General features: G+C 40.6%; 1 non-coding gene across 1 annotated transcript; it reads left to right on the forward strand.

Annotated features, from left to right (window-relative positions):
• Positions 1-4,556: 4,556 nt before the first annotated feature.
• Positions 4,557-4,664, forward strand: LOC130971479 (small nucleolar RNA R71). The gene has a single exon (XR_009082696.1). It is a non-coding gene; the product is annotated as a small nucleolar RNA R71 (small nucleolar RNA).
• Positions 4,665-12,916: the final 8,252 nt, after the last annotated feature.

Raw genomic sequence — 12,916 nt, forward strand, 5'->3', positions numbered from 1 at the left:
AATAAGATAAAAAGAAGAGAATATGCAATGAACTCCAAAAATATCTATGAAGATCAGTATTAATTAGATGAGCGGGGCTTTAGCTTTTTGCCTCAGAACAGTTTTGGCATCTCACTTCATCCTTTGAAATTCAGAATGATTGGCTTCTTTAGGAACTCAGAATCCAGATAGTGTTATTGATTCTCCTAGTTAAGTATGATGATTCTTGAACACAGCTACTTTATGAGTCTTGGTCGTGGCCTAAAGCACTCTGTCTTCCAGTATTACCACCGGATACATACATGCCACAGACACATAATTGGGTGAACCTTTTCAGATTGTGACTCAGCTTTGCTAGAGTCCCCAATTAGAGGTGTCCAGGGTTCTTAAGCACACTCTTTTTGCCTTGGATCACAACTTTTTTTTCTTTCTTTTTCTTTCTTTTTCTCTTTCTACCTTTTTTTCGTTTTTTTTCGTTTCTTTTTTTTTTGTATTCACTGCTTTTTCTCGCTTCAAAAATCATTTTTGTGATTTTTCAGATCCTCAGTAACATGTCTCCTTTTTCATCATTCTTTCAAGAGCCAACAACTTTAACATTCATGAACCACAAATTCAAAAGACATATGCACTGTTTAAGCATACATTCAGAAAACAAAAGCATTGCCACCACATCAAAATAATTAATCTGTTATAAAATCTAAAATTCATGCAATTCTTCCCTTTTTTCAATTAAGAACATTTTTCTTAAGAAAGGTGATAGATTCATAGGACATTCATAACTTTAAGGCATAGACACTAATGATCATAAGACACAAACATAGATAAACATAAGCATAAAAATTCGAAAAATAGGAAAATAAAGAACAAGGAGATTAAAGAACGGGTCCACCTTAGTGATGGCGGCTTGTTCTTCCTCTTGAAGATCTTATGGAGTGCTTGAGCTCCTCAATGTCTCTTCCTTGCCTTTGTTGCTCCTCTCTCATGATTCTTTGATCTTCTCTAATTTCATGGAGGAGAATGGAGTGTTCTTGGTGCTCCACCCTTAGTTGTCCCATGTTGGAACTCAGTTCTCCTAAGGAGGTGTTGATTTGCTCCCAGTAGTTTTGTGGAGGAAAGTGCATCCCTTGAGGTATCTCAGGGATTTCATGATGAGAGGGGTCTCTTGTTTGCTCCATCCTTTTCTTAGTGATGGGCTTGTCTTCATCAATAAGGATGTCTCCCTCTATGTCAACTCCAACTGAGTAACAGAGGTGACAAATAAGATGAGGAAAGGCTAACCTTGCCAAGGTAGAGGACTTGTCCGCCACCTTATAGAGTTCTTGGGCTATAACCTCATGAACTTCCACTTCCTCTCCAATCATGATGCTATGAATCATGATGGCTCGGTCTAGAGTAACTTCGGACCAGTTGCTAGTGGGAATGATTGAGCGTTGGATAAACTCCAACCATCCTCTAGCCATGGGCTTGGGGTCATGCCTTCTCAATTGAACCGGCTTCCCTCTTGAATCTCTCTTCCATTGGGAGCCCTCTTCACAAATGTCTGTGAGGACTTGGTCCAACCTTTGATCAAAGTTGACCCTTCTAGTGTAAGGATGTTCATCTCCCTGCATCATGGGCAAGTTGAATGCCAACTTCACATTTTCCGGACTAAAATCTAAGTATTTCCCCCGAACCATAGTAAGCCAATTCTTTGGGTCCGGGTTCACACTTTGATCATGGTTCTTGGTGATCCATGCATTGGCATAGAACTCTTGAACCATCAAGATTCCGACTTGTTGAATGGGGTTGGTAAGAACTTCCCAACCTCTTTTTCTAATCTCATGTCGGATCTCCGGATATTCACTCTTTTTGAGTTTGAAAGGGACCTCGGGGATCACCTTCTTCAAGGCCACAACTTCATAGAAGTGGTCTTGATGCACCCTTGAGATGAATCTCTCCATCTCCCATGACTCGGAGGTGGAAGCTTTTGTCTTCCCTTTCCTCTTTATAGAGGTTTCTCCGGCCTTGGATGCCATAAATGGTTATGGAAAAACAAAAAGCAATGATTTTACCACACCAAACTTAAAAGTTGCTCGTCCTCGAGCAAAAGTAGAAGAAGAGAGTAGAAGAAGAAGAAATAGAGGAGATGGAGATGGCTTTGTGGTTCGGCCAAAGGGGAAGAAGTGGTGTTTAGGGTGTGTGAAAATGAGGGAGTGAAGATGGGTTTATATAGGGGTGGAGAGGGGGGTAGGGTTCGGTCATGTAGGGGTGGGTTTGGGAGGGAAAGTGGTTTGAATTTGGATGGTGAGGTAGGTGGGGTTTTATGAAGGATGGATGTGAGTGGTGAAGAGAAAGATGGGATTTGATAGGTGAGGGGTTTTTGGGGAAGAGTGGTAGAGGTGATTGGTGAATGGGTGAAGAGAGAGGGTGGTGTGGTAGGTGGGGATCCTGTGGGATCCACAGATCCTGAGGTGTCAAGGAAAAGTCATCCCTGCACCAAGTGGCGTGCAAAAATGCACTTCATGCCAATTCTGGCGTTAAACGCCGGGCTGGTGCCCATTTCTGGCGTTTAACGCCAGCTTCTTGCCCTTTTCTGGCGTTTAACGCTAGTCTGGTGCCCCTTTCTGGCGTTAAACGCCTTGAATGGTGCCAGACTGGGCGTTAAACGCCCAACTGCTACCCTTACTGGCGTTTAAACGCCAGCAAGATCTTCCTCCAGGGTGTGCTGTTTTTCTTCCTGTTTTCATTCTGTTTTTGCTTTTTTTCAATTGATTTTGTGACTTCTCATGATCATCAACCTACAAAAAACATAAAATAACAAAGAAAAATAGATAAACTATAACATTGGGTTGCCTCCCAACAAGCGCTTCTTTAATGTCAGTAGCTTGACAGAGGGCTCTCATGGAGCCTCACAGATGCTCAGAGTAATGTTGGAACCTCCCAACACCAAACTTAGAATTTGAATGTGGGGGTTCAACACCAAACTTAGAGTTTGGTTGTGGCCTCCCAACACCAAACTTAGAGTTTGACTGTGGGGGCTCTGTTTGACTCTGTTTTGAGAGAAGCTCTTCATGCTTCCTCTCCATGGTGGCAGAGGGATATCCTTGAGCCTTAAATACAAAGAATTCTTCATTCACTTGAATGACCAATTCTCCTCTGTCCACATCAATCACAGCCTTTGCTGTGGCTAGGAAGGGTCTGCCAAGGATGATGGATTCATCCATGCACTTCCCAGTTTCTAGGACTATGAAATCAGCAGGGATGTAATGGTCTTCAATATTTACCAGAACACCCTCTACAAGTCCATAAGCTTGTTTTCTTGAATTGTCTGCCATCTCTAGTGAGATTCTTGCAGCTTGTACCTCAAAGATCCCTAGCTTCTCCATTACAGAGAGAGGCATGAGGTTTACACTTGACCCTAAGTCACACAGACTCTTCTTGAAGGTCATGGTGCCTATGGTACAAGGTATTGAAAACTTCCCAGGATCTTGTCTCTTTTGAGGTAATCTCTGTCTAGACAAGTCATCCAGTTCTTTGGTGAGCAAAGGGGGTTCATTCACCCAAGTCTCATTACCAAATAACTTGTCATTTAGCTTCATGATTGCTCCAAGGTATTTAGCAACTTGCTCTTCAGTGACATACTCATCCTCTTCAGAGGAAGAATATTCATCAGAGCTCATGAATGGCAGAAGTAAGTCCAATGGAATCTCTATGGTCTCATTTTGAGCCTCAGATTTCCATGGTTCCTCATTAAGGAACTCATTGGAGGCCAGTGGACGTCCATTGAGGTCTTTCTCAGTGGCGTTCACTGCCTCTCCTTCCTCTCCAAATTCGGCCATGTTGATAGCCTTGCACTCTCCTTTTGGATTTTCTTCTGTATTGCTTGGAAGAGTACTAGGAGGGAGTTCAGTAATTTTCTTGCTCAGCTGTCCCACTCGTGCCTCTAAATTCCTAATGGAGGACCTTGTTTCAGTCATGAAACTTTGAGTGGTTTCGATTAGATCAGAGACCATGGTTGCTAAGTCAGAGTGGTTCTGCTTAGAATTCTCTGTCTGTTGCTGAGAAGATGATGGAAAAGGCTTGCCATTGCTAAACCTGTTTCTCCCACCATTATTGTTGTTGAAACCTTGTTGAGGTCTCTGTTGATCCTTCCATGAGAAATTTGGATGATTTCTCCATGAAGAATTATAGGTGTTTCCATAGGGTTCTCCCATGTAATTCACCTCTTCCATTGAAGGGTTCTCAGGATCATAAGCTTCTTCTTCAGATGAAGCATCCTTAGTACTACTTGGTGCATTTTGCATTCCAGACAGACTTTGAGAAATCAAATTGACTTGTTGAGTCAATATCTTGTTCTGAGCCAATATGGCATTCAGAGTATCAATCTCAAGAACTCCTTTCTTCTGATTCGTCCCATTGTTAACAGGATTCCTTTCAGAAGTGTACATGAATTGGTTATTTGCAACCATTTCAATTAGTTCTTGAGCTTCTGTAGGCGTCTTCTTCAAATGAAGAGATCCTCCAGCAGAGCTATCCAAAGACATCTTGGACAGTTCAGATAGACCATCATAGAAAATACCTATGATGCTCCATTCAGAAAGCATGTCAGAAGGACATTTTCTGATCAATTGTTTGTATCTTTCCCAAGCTTCATAGAGGGATTCTCCTTCCTTCTGTCTGAAGGTTTGGACTTCCACTCTAAGCTTACTCAATTTTTGAGGTGGAAAGAACTTTGCCAAGAAGGCATTGACTAGCTTTTCCCAAGAGTACAGGCTTTCTTTAGGTTGTGAGTCCAACCATATTCTAGCTCTATCTCTTACAGCAAAAGGGAAAAGCATAAGTCTGTAGACCTCAGGGTCAACCCCATTTGTCTTGACAGTGTCACAGATTCGCAAGAACTCAGCTAAAAACTGATGAGGATCTTCCAATGGAAGTCCATGGAAGTTGCAATTCTGTTGCATTAGAGAAACTAATTGAGGCTTAAGCTCAAAGTTGTTTGCTCCAATGGCAGGGATAGAGATGCTTCTCCCATAGAAGTCAGGAGTAGGGGCAGTAAAGTCACCCAGCACCTTCCTTGCATTGTTGGCATTGTTGTTATTTTCGGCTGCCATGGGTTCTTCTTCTTTGAAGATTTCTGTTAGGTCCTCTACAGAGAGTTGTGCCTTAGCTTCTCTTAGCTTTCGCTTCAAGGTCCTTTCAGGTTCAGGATCAGCCTCAACAAGAATGCTTTTGTCTTTGCTCCTGCTCATATGAAAGAGAAGAGAACAAGAAAAGATGGAATCCTCTATGTCACAGTATAGAGATTCCTTGAGGTGTCAGAGGAACAGAAAAATAGAAAGAAGAGGTAGAAGAATTCGAACTTAGTGAGATAGAGTTCGAATTGTGCATTGAGGAGGAGTGTTACTCCATAAATAGAAGGATGTGAGAAGAGAGGAAGAAATTTTCGAAAATTAAGTAAAAGATTTTGAAAACATTTTGAAAAATACAAATTGATTTTCGAAAACTAAGAGTGGAAAAGAAATCAATGTGATTTTTGAAAAAGAATTTGAAATTAGAAATAAAAAAGATATGATTGAAAACTATTTTTGAAAAAGATGTGATTAAGAAGATATGATTGAAAAGATATGATTTGAAAAACAATTTAAAAAGATTTGATTTTAAAAATTAATGACTTGGCTAACAAGAAAAGATATGATTCAAACATTAAACCTTTCTCAACAGAAAAGGCAACATACTTGAAATGTTGAATAAAATCATTAATTGATAGCAAGTATCTTTGAAAAAGGAAAGAAATTGATTTTGAAAACATATGATTGAAAAGATATGATTTGAAAAAGATTTGATTTTGAAAAACTTTGAAAACTTGAAAAAAAACAAAAATCGTCCCTCTTGTGCCATCCTGGCGTTAAACGCCCAGAATGGTATCCATTCTGGCGTTTAACGCCCAAAATACTACCCTTTTGGGCGTTAAACGCCCAGCCAGGTACCTTGGCTGGCGTTTAAACGCCAGTCTGCCCTCTTCACTGGGCGTTTTGAACGCCCAGCTTTTTTTGTATAATTCCTCTGCTGCATGTACTGAATCTTCAGTTCTCTGTATTATTGACTTGAAAATAGAACCAAGATCAAATAAACAATGCATGCAAGACACCAAACTTAAAATGAGACACTAGACTTAAACAAGAAGCATAAAATATTTTTTTGGTTTTTATGATTTTGTAATTTTTTTGTGCTTTTTCGAAAATTATATGAAAAAAAAGAAAATAAAGGGTTCAGAATTCTTAATGAGAATTCCAGGAATCATTGCAATGCTAGTCTAAGACTCCAGTCCAGGAATTAGACATGGCTTCACAGCCAGCCAAGCTTTCAAAGAAAGCTCTAGTCCAAAACACTAGACATGGCCAATGGCCAGCCAAGCCTTAGCAGATCATTGCTTCAACAGCAAGATTGATAGAAATCAACAAGCTCTTGTGATGATAAGTTGAAACCTCGGTCCAATAAGATTAGACATGGCTTCATAGCCAGCCAGATCTCAACAAATCATCATGAAACTCTAGAATTCATTCTTAAAGAGATTCTGAAAAAAATACCTAATCTAAGCAACAAGATGAACCGTCAGTTGTCCATACACGAAACAATCCCCGGCAACGGCGCCAAAAACTTGGTGCACGAAATTGTGATCATCAATGGCGCCATCAACATGGTACGCTCATTGCAATCTCAACTCTTTATCACAACTCCGCACAACTAACCAGCAAGTGTACTGGGTCGTCCAAGTAATAAACCTTACGCGAGTAAGGGTCGATCCCACAGAGATTGTTGGTATGAAGCAAGCTATGGTCACCTTGTAAATCTTAGTCAGGCAGACTCAAATGGTTATGGATAATATATGAATAAAGCATAAAGATAAAGATAGAGATACTTATGTAATTCATTGGTAAGAACTTCAGATAAGCGAATGGAGATGCTTTGTCCCTTCCGTCTCTCTGCTTTCCTACTGTCTTCATCCAATCCTTCTTACTCCTTTCCATGGCAAGCTGTATGCAAGGGTTTCACCGTTGTCAGTGGCTACCTCCCATCCTCTCAGTGGAAATGTTCAACGCACCCTGTCACGGCACGGCTATCCAGCTGTCGGTTCTCGATCATGTCGGAATAGAATCCAGTGATTCTTTTGCGTCTGTCACTAACGCCCCACAATCGCGAGTTTGAAGCACGTCACAGTCATTCAATCATTGAATCCTACTCAAAATACCACAGACAAGGTTTAGACCTTCCGGATTCTCTTGAATGCCGCCATCAATTCTAGGTTATACCACGAAGACTCTGATCTCACGGAATGGCTGGCTCGGTTGTCAGGCGAGCAACCATGCGTCGTGTATCAAGAATCCAAGAGATATTCACCCAATCTAAGGTAGAACGGAGGTGGTTGTCAGTCACACGTTCATAGGTGAGAATGATGATGAGTGTCACGGATCATCACATTCATCAAGTTGAAGAACAAGTGATATCTTGGAATAAGAACAAGCTGAATTGAATAGAAGAACAATAGTAATTGCATTAATACTCGAGGTACAGCAGAGCTCCACACCTTAATCTATGGTGTGTAGAAACTCCACCGTTGAAAATACATAAGAACAAGGTCTAGGCATAGCCGTGAGGCCAGCCTCCCAATAATCTAAGAACTAAAAGTCTAAAGATGATCTAGAGATCTAAAGTGATCAAAAGATTCCAAATACAATAGTAAAAGGTCCTATTTATAGGGAACTAGTAGCTTAAGAATTACAAAGATGAGTAAATGACATAAAAATCCACTTCCGGGCCCGCTTGGTGTGTGCTTGGGCTGAGTATTGAAGCATTTTCGTGTAGAGACTCTTCTTGGAGTTAAACGCCAGCTTTTGTGCCAGTTTGGGTGTTTAACTCCCACTTTGGTGCCAGTTCCAGCGTTTAACGCTGGAAATTCTGAAGGTGACTTTGAACGCCGGTTTGGGCCATTAAATCTTGGGCAAAGTATGAACTATCATATATTGCTGGAAAGCCCAGAATGTCTACTTTCCAACGCCGTTGAGAGCGCGCCAATTGGGCTTTTGTAGCTCCAGAAAATCTACTTCGAGTGTAGGGAGGTCAGAATCCAACAGCATCTGCAATCCTTTTCAATTTCTGAATCAGATTTTTGCTCAGGTCCCTCAATTTCAGCCAGAAAATATCTGAAATCACAGAAAAACACACAAACTCATAGTAAAGTCTAGAAAAGTGAATTTTAACTAAAAACTAATAAAAATATACTAAAAACTTAACTAAATCTACTAAAAACATACTAAAAACAATGCCAAAAAGCGTATAAATTACCCGCTCATCAACCAACCAGAAGGATTTGTTGTTAAAGGCCATGAAGACAAAGTGTATAAGCTGAGGAAAGCCTTGTATGGGCTGAAACAAGCTCCCAGGGCTTGGTATAGCAAAATTGATTGTTATCTGCATCAGCTTGGGTTCCAGAAGAGTCTAAGTGAAGTCACTCTGTACTACAAACAGAGTGAGAGAGGCCTTGTGGTGGTGTCTATCTATGTCGATGATCTGCTTGTTACAGGAGAGAAGGAGAGTGAGATAGTGAAGCTGAAGGTAGGACTGATGAAGCAGTTTGAGATGACAGATTTGGGGAGAATGTCTTACTTTCTTGGCATGGAGATTCAGCAAAAAGAAGGTGAGATATTCATCTGTCAGAGAAAGTACATCAGAGAGGTCCTAAAGAGGTTTGAAATGGGAGAATGCAAGACAGTCACTACTCCTGTTAATCAGAAAGAGAAGTTAAGCAAGAGTAATGTGCAGGATTCTGAGCATGAGAATGAGTACAGAAGTCTAGTAGGCTGTCTAATGTATTTAACAGCTACTAGGCCTGACATTCAGTATGCAGTGAGTATTCTATCGAGGTTCCTTCATTGTGCAGCTAAGGAACATCTTACTGCAGCAAAAAGGGTGTTGAGATATCTAAAGGAGACTCAAAGTTATGGTGTGAAATTCAAAGCAGTTCCTGAGATGAAGCTGGTTGGTTTTGTAGATAGTGACTGGGGTGGTTCGGTGGAAGACATGAAAAGCACAACGGGTTTCTGTTTTTCACTTGGATCAGGTTGTTTTTCCTGGAGCTCAAAGAAGCAGGAAGTTGTAGCACAGTCTATAGCTGAAGCTGAATTTGTGGCTGCAACTGCAGCTGCAAAGCATGCAGTATGGCTCAGGAAGTTACTCTGTGATTTGGTGCTGCAAGAGAAAAGATCAACTGTGTTGTATGTGGACAATCAAGCTGCAATTGCAATTGCTCAGAATCCAGTCTTTCATGGCAAGACTAAACATTTCAAGCTGAGATTCTATTATCTGCGTGAAGCACAACAGGAGGAAGAGGTGGAGCTGAAGTATTGCAAGACAGATAATCAGATAGCTGATGTCTTCACCAAGCCTCTTGCTGTTAGTCGATTTAGTCAATTGATTCATGAAGTTGGAATGTGTCCAGGTCTCTAATCCAAGGAGGAGAAATGTTAGATAATGTATTAGGACCTGATATTTATTTATTTCTGTTTTATGCTTATGTGTATGATTCAGTTAATAGGGTCAAAGTCATTAGTGGCCTCAGAGGCAAGTTAATCTTTTTTGTTCAGCTAGTTTCTATTTTTAAGGAAGTGGAGTCCTATTCTTAAGGTAGTGGAGTGAGTGGTTAGTTTTTTTTTTCTGTTATTGTATTTAACAGTTGATTGAATAGTGTCAGAGAGTAGTTTTTGCTTCTTCAGTTCTCTAGTGTTCAACTCTCTCTCTCTTTTTCTCTGAACATACAACAGTTCGAGTGTGAGTTCTGCAAATTCATTGCAGGACAGTGAGTGAGAGTGTGTGAGGATTGAGTGAAACAACAACACAAAGAACATGCCTGAATAAAGTTCCAAAAAACAATTATCCTGCCTCCTCTACCTTTAGATAGACTCCAAACAGTTTGTTAGCTAATCACCAAAATATCTCACAATACGTAATATGCTCACACACAATGCTGAAGCTACCATTGTAATTCTTTATATACGAATATAAATGAGTAACAAATTAATATTAAATTTTATGCTTGCAGCAACAACTTTTACAAGCACTGTTTAGCATCCCCAAGACATATCTATCTAAATAAACCATTAATCCAACTTCTAGACTGAAGTATACATATGGTCACAACTAGTTAGGTTCAATCCAATCACAATGTAAATAGAAAATTTCAGCTCAATAACAAATTATTCAAGGTTTAGTGATGATAATCAATAACAAATTCATGTCGGTGATGATTTTCAGCAACAGAAAATCTAGTTCAGTGATATTCTCAGCAACAAAATCAAAGTGCATTGATAAATTACAGTAACAAAATTAAAAAAGAAATAACAGGAGAATTTGTTAGAACTCACCAAATCGGAAACCAGCTTCTGGGAAGGAAGCTGACGGCAGGGAGGAAGCTGACAGTGAAGAAGAAGTTGATGGCGAGAGTCGAAGCAAGAAGACAACAACGACGATCAGCCCAGGAACCTGTTGCTTCTGCCGCCGCCGGCGACAAGCGCAACAAAGGCAACAAAGGCGCGGGATTTAGTGTGAGACGGTGACGAGACAGGGAGCGACGACGATGACCAGTCCCGGGACCTGCTGCTTCTGCCGCCGACGACGAGGAGGGCAGGAAAGGCGCGCGAGCGCGACTGAGTGCGAGACGGTGATGACTGATGACACAAAGAAGGACGACGAGCTTGAGTGCGACACCGGAGACAGTAGAGAGACCGGAGTCGAGAGCTTGTGTGAGAGCCACTGAGCCACGGTGATAGAGATGAGAGGGCTCAACTTTAGTGAGAAGGTGATGTTGATTGTTGAGGGAGGAGACGGTGAGGGCTAGGGTTTTAAACGACCAAAGTAAAAAAAAATGACCCAGTCCAGGTTATGTAAACCGGCCGGGTCAAAACAAATCTAAAAATTGAATTAACCGATTTTATAAATACACTAATCAACGCATGACACATCATGACATCAACATCTTTTAAAAAAGGACGTTGGAAGGTCTTGATGGGAGTATTCGCCCAATAATAGGAGCGTACTAGGAGCTCATGTTTACTGGGGGTGTTCACGGTACGATTTGGTTCGGTTTTAAGGAAAAAAATCATTCGATCCGAACGCTTAATTTATGTGTGGTGCGGTTTGGATTGGATGAACTTTTTTTTTTGGAAATCCGATCCGATCCGATTATAAGCGGTTTGGATCGATTTGGATTTGCGGTTTTTTAAATAAAAAAAATTAAATACATATAACAAGTCTCGACATCAAATTTTAAATAACCAACAATGACATAACAAGTCTTAACAATATTTTAAAAAGCCAACGATAACATAACAATAGAAATAAAATTATAGGTTAGTTAAAATAAATAAATAAATAATATTTTGAACATAAAATATTTATTAAATAATAATAATACATGAATAATAGAAAAATGTATAACAAATTAAACATATTATAAGTATAATTGTAAATATAATAATAAAATAATAATATTATAGCACATTGTGCGGTTTGGATTGGATTGGATCGGTTATGAAAAATAGATCTGAAATCCGATCCAATTCAGCAGTTTGCAAAAAATAGAATCCAATCAAATCCAAATTAGTGCGGTTTTAATCGATTTTCGGTTTAGATTGGATTAAATGGACAGTTTAATTTAGATCGGTTTGGATTTGAACACCCTAATGTTTACTATCTGTTTTCAGTTGAAGAAGCGTACATTTGTATCGATATTGGTACTTGTTACGTTGGGTAACCGGAGGTAATGGGCTTGACTCGTTAGGTTGGCCCAATCGTTAGTGGAGAGAAACCTTCGAAGAGAATCGTGTCTCTGGGCTTCCGTCCGACTTGTGAGTACGAGTGAATGGGGTGGTACCTGCAAAGACACTCCGACGCTTAAGTCAGCAAGGGTGCAAGCAGGTCTAGAGAGTATTGGGACTTAGAGATACCTGAGGGATGTCAGTGTATTTATAGTGGTAAACCAATAACCACCGTTGGAGTAGTTCCACTTTTTAGGGTGTATAACCGTCCCTTTATCTTAGGGGAGGTTACGATATGGCTTCTGGAAGTGGGTAGAGAGATTTTAGGGGCAGTTACTCATTTGAATGAGTGTTTATCGGCCAGCTAATCTTCGTCCCCGACTTCTTTGGGGTAAGTCGTGGTGAGAACCGACTTCGTAGGGAGAAGGTCGGTATAGGGCGAGGCTCAATCCTTTGGATTGGGCCTTTCGTTGGGTCCTGGGCCTTATCATTGGGCCAGGGTATGAACAGTGCCCCTACTCGAGTCCAATTTCTTTTAAGACTTGGGTTCGAGTATTCTACTCGGGGTCGTAGCCGACCTGTGAGGGAACTGACGTGATCCGATGTGACTTTTCGTGGCTTTTGATTTTCACAGTTACGTCTAATCAAACGTCGCGTCGTTAGAGGTTCGCGTAGGAATTGATTACCTTGGTAACGGTGCACTCATTAATGACCGCTTCTGTTTTTACCATTATGCCCCTAACGTGTTTATAAATACTTTCCCTTTCTGTCGTTGTTTCGTTTCTGCAATATTTCAAATTTGCTTCTCATCTGTTCGTGGGGAATTCTTGTTTGAAGGCTTTCATCTTCCTCTACCTTTTTCCAGGCAAAGGTTGGTTCTTTCTCCCCCTTCTCTTTTACTAAGTGCTTCTGTTTGCATGCCTTTTATTATTTAGAGGGAGAGAAGGTGACGTTGTAGGCTTCTGTTTAATTCCATGCCCCCTTAGGAACTCTCGTTTTTTATTCTTTTTCTTTTCCCTTTGTAGGTTTTCATCATACCTTAGGAAAGAATGTCTTCTGTAGAAGTTCTTGCTCAATGGGTCGATGTCATGGTCTTAGGGGAGGAACCTTTGGTCGATACCGAATTTATCACCAACCTTCGCACTCAT

This window comes from Arachis stenosperma, chromosome 3 (genome assembly GCF_014773155.1).
Source record: "Arachis stenosperma cultivar V10309 chromosome 3, arast.V10309.gnm1.PFL2, whole genome shotgun sequence".
Taxonomy (NCBI): Eukaryota; Viridiplantae; Streptophyta; class Magnoliopsida; order Fabales; family Fabaceae; genus Arachis; species Arachis stenosperma.